Genomic DNA, 12,410 nt, shown 5'->3' on the forward strand with positions numbered 1-12,410 from the left:
TTTTCTTTAATTATTTTTTAATTTTTTATGCATGAATATAATTGCTCACTGTTTGTTGTGGGCATTTCCTGCCTACTTTTGCCCACTTTGCCAATGAAATAATCATTAAAATAATTGGCAACATCAAATGGTTTTGTGATGAATAAGCCATCTGATTTGATGAAAGATGTAGTTGGAGATGGAGTCTTTCTGCCCATAATTTAATTAATTTAATTGATCATAATAAAGTTTCTTCTTCTTCTTTTTGATGAGTTTAGTCACAATTTCTCAATTTGCAGTAAGTCAGCCAGTCAGATTTACAGCCAGACTTATTAGCCACTCCTTTTGCCCCATCTCTTTCAACCATACAGTTTTTCAATTCCTCATCAATCCATGGAGCCTTAACAGTTCTAACAGTCAGTTTCTTAACAGGTGCATGTTTATCAATAGTTGTAAGAAGCAATTTCATAAATTCATCAAGTGTAGTGTCTGGAGGCTCCTCATTAGTTACATCATACCAACAAATATTTTTAATATCATCCACATAAGAGTCACAGCAAAATCTTTTGTATGATCTCTGACAGTGGGGCAAAAAAAGTATTTAGTCAGCCACCAATTGTGCAAGTTCTCCCACTTAAAAAGATGAGAGAGGCCTGTAATTTTCATCATAGGTACACTTCAACTATGACAGACAAAATGAGAAAAAAATCCAGAAAATCACATTGTAGGATTTTTTATGAATTTATTTGCAAATTATGGTGGAAAATAAGTGGTCCTCCACTCGTTACCTGTATTAATGGCACCTGTTTGAACTTGTTATCAGTATAAAAGGCACCTGTCCACAACCTCAAACAGTCACACTCCAAACTCCACTATGGCCAAGACCAAAGAGCTGTCAAAGGACACCAGAAACAAAATTGTAGACCTGCACCAGGCTGGGAAGACTGAATCTGCAATAGGTAAGCAGCTTGGTTTGAAGAAATCAACTGTGGGAGCAATTATTAGGAAATGGAAGACATACAAGACCACTGATAATCTCCCTCGATCTGGGGCTCCACGCAAGATCTCACCCCGTGGGGTTAAAATGATCACAAGAACGGTGAGCAAAAATCCCAGAACCACACGGTGGGACCTAGTGAATGACCTGCAGAGATCTGGGACCAAAGTAACAAAGCCTACCATCAGTAACACACTACGCCGCCAGGGACTCAAATCCTGCAGTGCCAGACGTGTCCCCCTGCTTAAGCCAGTACATGTCCAGGCCCGTCTGAAGTTTGCTAGAGAGCATTTGGATGATCCAGAAGAAGATTGGGAGAATGTCATATGGTCAGATGAAACCAAAATATAACTTTTTGGTAAAAACTCAACTCGTCGTGTTTGGAGGATAAAGAATGCTGAGTTGCATCCAAAGAACATCATACCTACTGTGAAGCATGGGGGTGGAAACATCATGCTTTGGGGCTGTTTTTCTGCAAAGGGACCAGGACAACAGATCCGTGTAAAGGAAAGAATGAATGGGGCCATGTATCGTGAGATTTTGAGTGAAAACCTCCTTCCATCAGCAAGGGCATTGAAGATGAAACATGGCTGGGTCTTTCAGCATGACAATGATCCCAAACACACCGCCCGGGCAATGAAGGAGTGGCTTCGTAAGAAACATTTCAAGGTCCTGGAGTGGCCTAGCCAGTCTCCAGATCTCAACCCCATAGAAAATCTTTGGAGGGAGTTGAAAGTCTGTGTTGCCCAGCAACAGCCCCAAAACATCACTGCTCTAGAGGAGATCTGCATGGAGGAATGGGCACAACAGTGTGTGAAAACCTTGTGAAGAATTACAGAAAACGTTTGACCTCTGTCATTGCCAACAAAGGGTATATAACAAAGTATTGAGAAACTTTTGTTATTGACCAAATACTTATTTTCCTCCATAATTTGCAAATAAATTAATAAAAAATCCTACAATGTGATTTTCTGGATTTTCTTTTCTCATTTTTTCTGTCATAGTTGAAGTGTACCTATGATGAAAATTACAGGCCTCTCATCTTTTTAAGTGGGAGAACTTTCACAATTGGTGGCTGACTAAATACTTTTTTGCCCCACTGTATATGCTATTTTAGGCCCAGCTGTTGGAACTTTGGCTTTCCTGGATATAGCCACTATATTGTGATCACTGCATCCAATGGGTACGGATACAGCTTAAGAACAAAGTTCTACAGTATTAGTAAAAATGTGATCGATACATGTGGATGATCTTGTTCCTGTAGTGTTTGTAAACACCCTGGTAGGGTGATTAATAACCTGAACCAGATTACAAGCACTGGTAACAGTAAGAAGCTTCCTCTTGAGCGGACAGCTTGATGAAAACCCCAAGTAAGTAGACCTCTGTCACGATCGTCGTAAGGAACGGACCAAAATGCAAGGTGGTATGTGTTCATGATGAAGTTTTTAATTAAAGAAAGCACTGAACACTGAATACAAACTATACAAAACAATAAACGAATAACGACCGTGAAGCTATAATGAGAACTGTGCTGACACAAGCAACTAACATAGACAATCACCCACAAACAAACAGTGAAACCCAGGCTACCTAAGTATGATTCTCAATCAGAGACAACTAATGACACCTGCCTCTGATTCAGAACCATACTAGGCCGAAACATAGAAATCCCAAAATCATAGAAAAACAAACACAGACTGCCCACCCCAACTCACGCCCTGACCATACTAAATAACGACAAAACAAAGGAAATAAAGGTCAGAACGTGACAACCTCTCTGTTTACATCACATACGTTATCAAGCATTTCACACATATTATTTAGAAACTTACTGTCAGCACATGGTGGCCTATAGCAACACCCCAAAAGAAAAGGCTTTAGATGTGCCAAGTGAACCTGCAACCATAACACTTCAATAACACTTGACATAAGATCTGTAAGCATTACAGGGATATGGCTCTGAAGAACTCTGAACAACTCCTCCCCCATAAGTATTTCTGTCTCTTCTATAGATGTTATATCCTTGTATTGCTACTGATGTATCATCAAGTTAATTATCTAAGTGAGTCTCATAAATGGCTAATATATGAATGTTATCTGATGTTAGCAAGTTATTAATACGGGCTATTTTCAGCCCTGTTCTGGGACAGCTTATCATAGACATAATATTGAAAAGAGCAGACAAAGCAAAATAAAAAAAATATAAATTCAGCAGTCCATTAATCAATTGGTGTGTGTGTGTGTGTGTGTGTGTGTGTGTGTGTGTGTGTGTGTGTGTGTGTGTGTGTGTGTGTGTGTGTGTGTGTGTGTGTGTGTGTGTGTGTGTGGTGTGTGCTGCGGGGTTACGAACCCATAGGCTTGGCTCTCTCATCCCTTCCAGGTTTCTGGGAGGGAGGGTGGACAATGAGTCTGTCGTACCGGATGTACGCAATGTCCCCACGCGCTCTGGCAGCTTTCATGGCTGGAATCAGTTCTTTCCTCTTCTGGCGCACAGCTTCGGGATAGTCCTCGTTGAGGAAGATATACGTTCCTCTCAAGTTCTTGTCTCTTTCCAAAACAGCTACCTTGTCTTTGAACCTCGGGAACTTGACCAGTATCGGCCTGGTCCTATCAACGGCTCAGGCCTACCACATGGTATGTATTAATTTGTGGATGTCCATAATCCATTTCATATGATATGTTATGAAATGCAATTTGTACGATATGTTACGAATTCCAAGTTGTTGTGGCTAACGTTAGCTAGGTGGCTAATGCTAACTTTAGCTAGGTGGCTAACGTTTGCTAGGCTAGGGGTTCAAGTTAGGGTTAAGGTTAGGGTTACGAGTTAGCAGAGTTTCCCAAACTCGGTCCTCGGGACCCCATGGGTGCACATTTTGGTTTTTGCCCTAGCACTACAAAACTGATTCAAATAATCAAATAATGACCCCTTCGGGATCCCGAGGACTGAGTTTTGGAAATGCTGGGTTAAAGGGATATTAAGGTTAGGGTTAGGGGAAAGGTTAGCTAACATGCTAAGTAGTTGCAAAGTAGCCAATTAGCTAAAATGTGATTTGAACATGAAACCTTTGGATTTCTAGACATTTGCGTTATATGCTCACCCATCCACCCCAACCAACCACCATACTTTCGTTTTTGCCTGAAAGGGATACTTTGTGATAAGCAGTTACCATAAACTTCCATTCATTGCGCTAACGCTAGTTAGTAATTGCACTAACGGTAGTTAGCAACTTCCTTCAAACTGCACACAGAGAGATAAAAAAGGGATCCATAATCCATAAGTTCATCTGACTCTGGGGAAGTAGATCAAGGGCTTCATTGCCAAAATCCTGAAGTATTCTTGAATGAAACCTTCTGTCTTATGTAACATTCCATACTAATAGAGCTGGCCACCTTGTAGTCCTAAAACCCAGAAATGATTTACCTCTGGTTCATTAAGCCATCACTATGGGAAAATGCATGGGAAAGAATAGGGTTTTGGGATAAATGCAGAAATTAAAGGCTGAGGTTAACACAGGCTTAGGATATTTTATTTGGTTCTACGATATACTATGAGTCAGTTGACATGACCTTTATGAATTATGAAGCCTTTATGTGCTTTTTTAAAATGACATCAATTCTTAAAAATTCACCAAAGATGACATTAACTGGTGAAGATTTTCTTATAGAACAAAACGTATAAAGATCTCCTAAGCCTGTGTTTACCACAGACCTTGTTATCGGCATTTACCCCAAAACCATACAAAAACAATATTCATTTCCCCATAGGCTTTTTCCAACGAAACATGGCGGTAGTGCTTACAATCATTACCAGGTTTCCACACGCACCACCGTTTCCTTGAGTTTGATGGAGCTGTATCAGGACGCTAGGAGTCTACAGAGGCTGGTCGGCTTGCTGTGTCTTGCAGCATCTGCAATGTGCTAACAAGCAGTGTCAGTTTTAGCATGTAAATCTTGGTGAGGCAAACTCAACTTATTTTTTGTTGATGCATGCCAGCAAAGCCACTACACAACACAACACTAAACAATACACAAATTGCACTATAACGGTGGCAAACGGTGCCCACAAACTGTTAGGGCCTACATCAAGCTGTCCTAACAGCAGAGCTTTCCTTCAGCACCATGGAGGGAATCTTTACGACCGCTACACCTGGCAATCAGCAGAGCCTTGTCTTGCAGAAAAACAGTTAATTCAGCCTCCTTTACTGCCTTTTTAAAAACCATAGCTGATATGGCTGACTTGCTTAAAAACAAACGTGGTTACTACTGACTCCTTGTGGATTAAATAAGAAGTCGATAAGAACCGCATTCTCCTTCGATAATAACAAACAGCAAAATGAGTTTTGACTTTTGAACCATACACAATTATTATTACATTTATGTTCAGTGAACTCATAATGTTTATTCTTATATCATTAACTCTTAGCTCTAAGTATAAGTAAATCCAAGCAAATGCGCTGCAACGAGGTAGGCCTATTCATTCAGCACTTTCAAAATGGACACAGACAGAGAATTCAGATAGATGTTAGTTCAGATAAATTCAGCAAGATGTTGAGGCCTTAACTTTACTCTTCTTTAAGTCACCACAGAGAGAGAGGAAGAGAGAGACTCGGATAACCTACCATTTGAAGTATTTTATTAGGCCTATGTTGTCAAAAAAGGAAGGAAAATACAATCATGAGGATCCACTTTTATATACAATACACCGACACACAGACAGCGCATTGCGCAAACAAAACAACCCTCGCAATATCAACTGGAATTACATGGGTCTATTACGGAACTTATTGTTGAAAACAAATATCTGAATGGGAAGTGACAGTCGCTGACAAACATGGTCAGAGACCCAACAACATTATATAGTATCTCCTCCACTTCAAGAAAAGCACATGAGCTAATTATAATATACAAAGTGTGCAAAATAATGAAATCATTCAAACATTCCCTAAAACTATGAATAAGATACTAATGAGATAGACCTATAAGCAATAGGCCTATAACAATTGAGATGTACAAACTATGGCATAAGGGAAAAATGAGGCAATCCATGATTTCGATTAAGACATTAATGAGTGAGCTAAGACGGACGTAGTCAATACAACTATTTATTCAGCACTTTTGAAATGTACAGTGACATAATTCAGAACATGGGCCGTTCTTACAGTTTTCTCCCTGTACACCAAGTCAGAACCATAGGATAAATAAAGGGTGAAGATAAGCAGACAAAGAAAGCTCTTACAATATTCAATGATAACTTTTCTCTAAAACAGGGTATAGGCTACATGTGCAGCACCAAGTCAGAACAGTAGGCTAAGTTCTGAGGGGGAAACGGACCAAACTATTAGGGTGAGGCACAAGGGCTACTAAGCTTACAACACAACATACACTTAGTATTACTTTCTTAGCTACAGTATACATACCTGCATTTTGGAGCTGCCTTACTCAAGAAAGCAGGAAAGAGAGCATGTTTGCATGCGGCTTTATTTTCTCAATAAATGTGTTTTTACATTGCTTGCAAACTGATATGTGACACGAATTAATGCCAAAATACCATGCAAAACCGGCAACAAAGCTGAAGATGTGGGGCTCCCACCTGCCCTGAATGACAGGTCGCCACTGCTAACAACACACCAAAGTAAGACAAACATGTAAAACAACAATTCAGGGTTAATGTCTACCCGTGGGAATCATGAGCGTAGGCTGCAACAACCCTAAACTTGTGGTGGAAACGCGAAGAGACTTCACCCAAGCAGAAACTTCAAACAAGTTGCACATTAATTACCTTACCCTATGGTTACTGGGCCACGCATGCCCAACGTTTCCCCTCCTTCCAGAAAGTTGTGATTCTTGGGAATGAAGTTCAGGTATGCCAGTAGCCTACCATTTTGGGAGAAAAATAAATACAATGCTGCAATGTTTTACAGTCAACCTGTGTATTTGTGTATTTAATAAAATGCAATTCCTCTGTCAACAGTCTCCTATCCAATGCCATACTTTAACTCTAAATGCTGTTTGCATGTTTTAGCACACTACATTTTATACAGTGCATTCAGAAAGTGCATGGCCCCTTGACTCTTTCCACATTTTGGCACGTTACAGCCTTATTCTAAAATGGATTCAATAGTTTTTTACCCTCATCAATCTACAAATAATACCCCATAATGGCAAAGCAAAACCCTATTTATAGACATTTTTGCATTAAAAAAAGAAACAAAACAAATATGACATTTACATCGGTGCTCAGACTTCTTACTCAGTACTTTGTTGAAGCACCTTTGGCAGTGATTACAGCCTCCGGGTCTTCTTGGGTATGACTCTACAAGCAGGCTGGCTATCAGAAATGGGATCAAGTGTTCTGCCTCTTCTGAAACAGGCCAAGAAAGGCTATTTCACTGTGAATAAGAACTGAAGGGAGAAGAGAAGACAACCAAGCCATTAACATTCTTTACATTCTCAATAACAACGACATAACCAGAGATGTGAAGAAAATGAAGAGGAAGTGTTAAAGAAACACAGCTGGTTGGTAGAAACATGAAGACGGATTATGTGTCATCATAATATTATGACCACACCTCCATTTGGATTTTCTTGTCTGTGAACTGTAGGCTACTGAGTAAATTGACAAATGCATCTAGACTAATGCTGCTGCCAATACAGAGGCATTACAAGGGAGCCCAACTCAGTGCATTTCTGTTCAAACAAACTTATTTTTCACCCGATGATGGCACTAAAGCCATGTTTGTTCAATCTATGCTGTATCCAAGTGTTGCTATGTACTCTATGTAGCCTACATTTATTCCTGTACCCAGTGGACATGTATGTTAGTTAGTTGCTGTCTGTGAGAAATATAATTTACCGGTAGTACTGACACTAAGACAGCTGAGACACCAAGTGTTTCAAACTAATCCCACTCCTCAAAGCCTAAGCAAAGAACAATGCATGGTCCTCTGCTGGTGATACCTGGATGGGAAACCAAGATGCTACTGGAAGAGGTGTTGGAACATGGAGGGCCAAGGAATGCCTCTCGCTCTGGTTTGAAGCCACAGTCCTTAAATATCCTGTACAGATATTTCAATAAATGAAATAGAAAATGACTTATCTATGACTTATTAGTAAAAGTGTGTGACATCATACTATAACAAAATTGGCCTATTTGTGATATGAAAATGTAATGGGACCCATTAGCTCAATTGTCCAGTATTTTCCCATCTTCCAATAGTCTTATTTAACCCTTCCCACTCCAACTCTTCTCTAGGTCAGACCAGAATATTACGTTTGCCTGGCTGCGGGAGGTAGTTTGGGGGTGTGGGGGTGTTGGACAAATCCTTTTGCAGCGCACATAGGCTATATCAGTCTGCTAATACAGGCCCAGTGCACTACATTTGTGGAAAACTTTTGTAATTTATTTTTATTCCGATTTTTACTCAGATTTTTAAGGGGGTGCTGCAGCACACCTATTTCCCGCGGCTATGGGGGAATGGATAAAATAAGTAAATCAAGACGAACAATGTTATGGTTGAATAGTATCCTAGGCCCGGTTGAATAGAGTCCTAGGCCCGGTTGAATAGAATCCTAGGCCCAGGAGGCCAGTTGAAAAGCATTCAGTTACAAAACCTAGGCTTGTTTTGTCATCGTGTAGCCATGGTTTAGGGCCAGGGCTATCCAACCCTGTTCCTGGAGAGTTATCATCCTTTTGGTTTCACTCCAACCCTAATCTATCAGACCTGATTCTAATAATTAGCTGGTTGATAAGCTGAACCAGGTTAGTTACAACTGGGGTTGGAGCGAAAACCTACAGGACGGTATGTAGCTCTCCAGGAACAGGTTGGAGACCCCTGGCATAGAAGGAGGCGTTTAGGGAGGCGTCCAGTCATGGTGTTTCTTTCACACCTGCTATGTAAGGTTATGGCATAGGTAGTGCCTAAAACTGTGTTATGTCCATTTCTACCACTAAGTGTGAGTATTGTTGTAAATGCCAGTGGAAATCGATACATTTGAAGGTGTATTCTTAGATTGGAGATGACTCCTTCAGTAAGTGAGCTGAAAGAATCTTTCCAAATTTGTAGTTGTATTTATTATGGCAGGCAGCCACTACTCTCACTGGGGTCTGGCAAAATCAAGGCATTTTAAAAACATTACAATACATACATAACAGATTTCACAACACACTAAATGTGTGCCCTCTGGCCCCTACTCCACTACCACATATCTACAACACAAAATCCATATGTAGGCTGGTGTATAGTGCGTATGTTATCATGTGTGTATGCATGTGTTTGTGCCTCTGTTTGTGTTGCTTCACAGTCCCCGTTGTTCCAGGTGTATTTTTATCTGTTTTTTAATCTGATTCTACTGCTTGCAACAAATACCTGATGTGGAATAGAGTTCCATGTAGTCACAGCTCTATGTAGTACTGTGCACTTCCCATAGTCTGTTCTGGACTTCGGGACTGTGAAGAGAACTTTGGTGGCATGTTTTGTGGGGTATTTTTTTAATTAAATGTTTTACTTAAATTTTAACCTTTATATAACTAGGCAAGTCAGTTATGAACAAATTCTTATTTACAATGACGGCGTATGTTATAATGTGTGTATGCATGTGTCTGTGCCTATGTTTGTGTTGCTTCACAGAGCAGTGCTTTATTATGGACAGACTTCTCCCCATCTTAGCTACTGTTGTATCAATATGTTTTGACCATGACAGTTTACAATCCAGGGTTACACAAAGCAGTTTAGTCACTTCAACTTGCTCAATTTCCACATGATTTATTATAATATTTAGTTGAGGTTTAGGGTTTAGTAAATTATTTGTTCCAAATACAATGCTTTTAGTCTTTTAAATATTTATAACTAATTTATTCCTTGCCACCCACTCGGAAATTAACTGCAGCTCTTAAGTGTTGCAATGATTTCACTTGCTGTGATAGATGACGTGTATAGTGTTGAATCATCCAATCCACATACATAGACACACTGGCTTTACTCAAAGCCAGAGGCATGTCGATAGTAAAGATTGAAAAAAGTAAGGGGCCTAAACAGTTGCCCTGGGGATTTCCTGATTCTACCTGGATTATGTTGGAGAGGCTTTCATTAAAGAACACCCTCTGTGTTCTATTAGACAGGTAACTCTTTATCCACAATATAGCTGGGGGTGTAAAGCCATAACACATATGTTTTTCCACCAGCAGACTATGATCAATAATATCAAAAGCCGCACTGAAGTCTAACAAAACAGCCCCCAAAATCTTTTTATCATCAATTTGTTTACTGTTAAATAGCTTTGTATCTGGTCAAACACAATGTTTTCCAAAACTTGACTAAGGGTTGGTAACAGGCTGATTGGTCGGCTAATTGAGCCAGTAAAGGGGGCTTTACTATTCTTAGGTAACGGAATTACTTTTACTTCCCTCCAGTCCTGAGGGCACACACTTTCTAGTACGTTTAAATTGAAGATATGGCAAATAGTAGTGGCAAAATTGTCCGCTATTATCCTCAGTAATTTTCCATCCAAGTTGTCAGACCCCAGTGACTTGTCATTGTTGATAGACAACAACACTTTTTTCACCTCTTCCAAACTCACTTTACGGAATTCAAAATTACAATTCTTGTCTTTCATAACCTGATCAGATATACTTGGAATTGTAGTGTCAGCATTTGTTGCTGGCATGTCATCCCTAAATTTGCTAATCTTGCAGATAAAAAATCATTAAAGTTGTTGGTAATATCAGTCGGTTTTGTGACGAATGAGCCATCTGATGAATGATGGAGCTGAGTTAGCCTTATTTCCCAAAATGTCATTGAAGGTGCTCCAAAGATTTTTACTATCATTCTTTATGTCATTTATCTTTGTTTCATAGTGTATTTTCTTCTTCTTTTTATTCAGTTTAGTCACATGATTTCTCAATTTGCAGTACGTTTGCCAATAGGTTGTGAAGCCAGAGTTATTTGCTATTTTTGCCTCATCCCTCTCAACCATAAAATTGAATAAATTCCTCATCAATCCATGGGAATTTAACAGTTTTTACAGTCATTTTCTTAATGGGTGCATGCTTATTAGTAACTGGCATAAGCAATTTCATAAATGTGTCAAGTGTACAGTCTGTTTGCTCCTCATTACACCCAAATGAACAACAAATATTCTTTACATCAACAACATAGAAATCACTACAAAACTTCTTATATGACCTCTTATACACTATATTAGGCCCGGCCTTTGGAACTGAGTTTTTCCTAGATATGGCTACTAAATTGTGATTACAACATCAGATGGATCTGGATACTGCTTTCAAGCACATTTCTGCAGCATTAGTAAATATGTGCACAATACATGTTGATGATTTCATTCCCGTGCTGTTTGTAACTACCCTGGTAGGTTGACTGATAACCTGTACCAGGCTGCAGTCACTGGTTACAGTTTGAATCTTTTTCTTGAGTGGGCAGCTTGATTTACAGCCAGTCAATACTTAAATCACCCAGAAAATATACCTGTTAATATCAAATCAAATTGTATTTGTCACTTGCACCAAACACAACAGGTGTAGACCTTACAGTGAAATGCTTACTTACATGCCCTTAACCAACAATGCAGTTTTAAGAAAATCCCCCCAAAAGTAAGAGATAAGAATAACAAATAATTAAAGAGCAGCAGTAAATAACAATAGTGAGGCTATATACAGGGGGTACCAGTACAGAGTCTATGTGTGCGGGCACACCTAGGTTGAGGTAATTGAGGTAATACAGTGCCTTGCGAAAGTATTCGGCCCCCTTGAACTTTGCGACCTTTTGCCACATTTCAGGCTTCAAACATACAGTTTTACATCTTTATTTTTTTGTGAAGAATCAACAACAAGTGGGACACAATCATGAAGTGGAACGACATTTATTGGATATTTCAAACTTTTTTAACAAATCAAAAACTGAAAAATTGGGCGTGCAAAATGATTCAGCCCCTTTACTTTCAGTGCAGCAAACTCTCCAGAAGTTCAGTGAGGATCTCTGAATGATCCAATGTTGACCTAAATGACTAATGATGATAAATACAATCCACCTGTGTGTAATCAAGTCTCCGTATAAATGCACCTGCACTGTGATAGTCTCAGAGGTCCGTTAAAAGCGCAGAGAGCATCATGAAGAACAAGGAACACACCAGGCAGGTCCGAGATACTTTTGTGAAGAAGTTTAAAGCCGGATTTGGATACAAAAAGATTTCCCAAGCTTTAAACATCCCAAGGAGCACTGTGCAAGCGATAATATTGAAATGGAAGGAGTATCAGACCACTGCAAATCTACCAAGACCTGGCCGTCCCTCTAAACTTTCAGCTCATACAAGGAGAAGACTGATCAGAGATGCAGCCAAGAGGCCCATGATCACTCTGGATGAACTGCAGAGATCTACAGCTGAGGTGGGAGACTCTGTCCATAGGACAACAATCAGTCGT

This window comes from Oncorhynchus tshawytscha, linkage group LG06 (genome assembly GCF_018296145.1).
Source record: "Oncorhynchus tshawytscha isolate Ot180627B linkage group LG06, Otsh_v2.0, whole genome shotgun sequence".
Classification (NCBI taxonomy): Eukaryota; Metazoa; Chordata; class Actinopteri; order Salmoniformes; family Salmonidae; genus Oncorhynchus; species Oncorhynchus tshawytscha.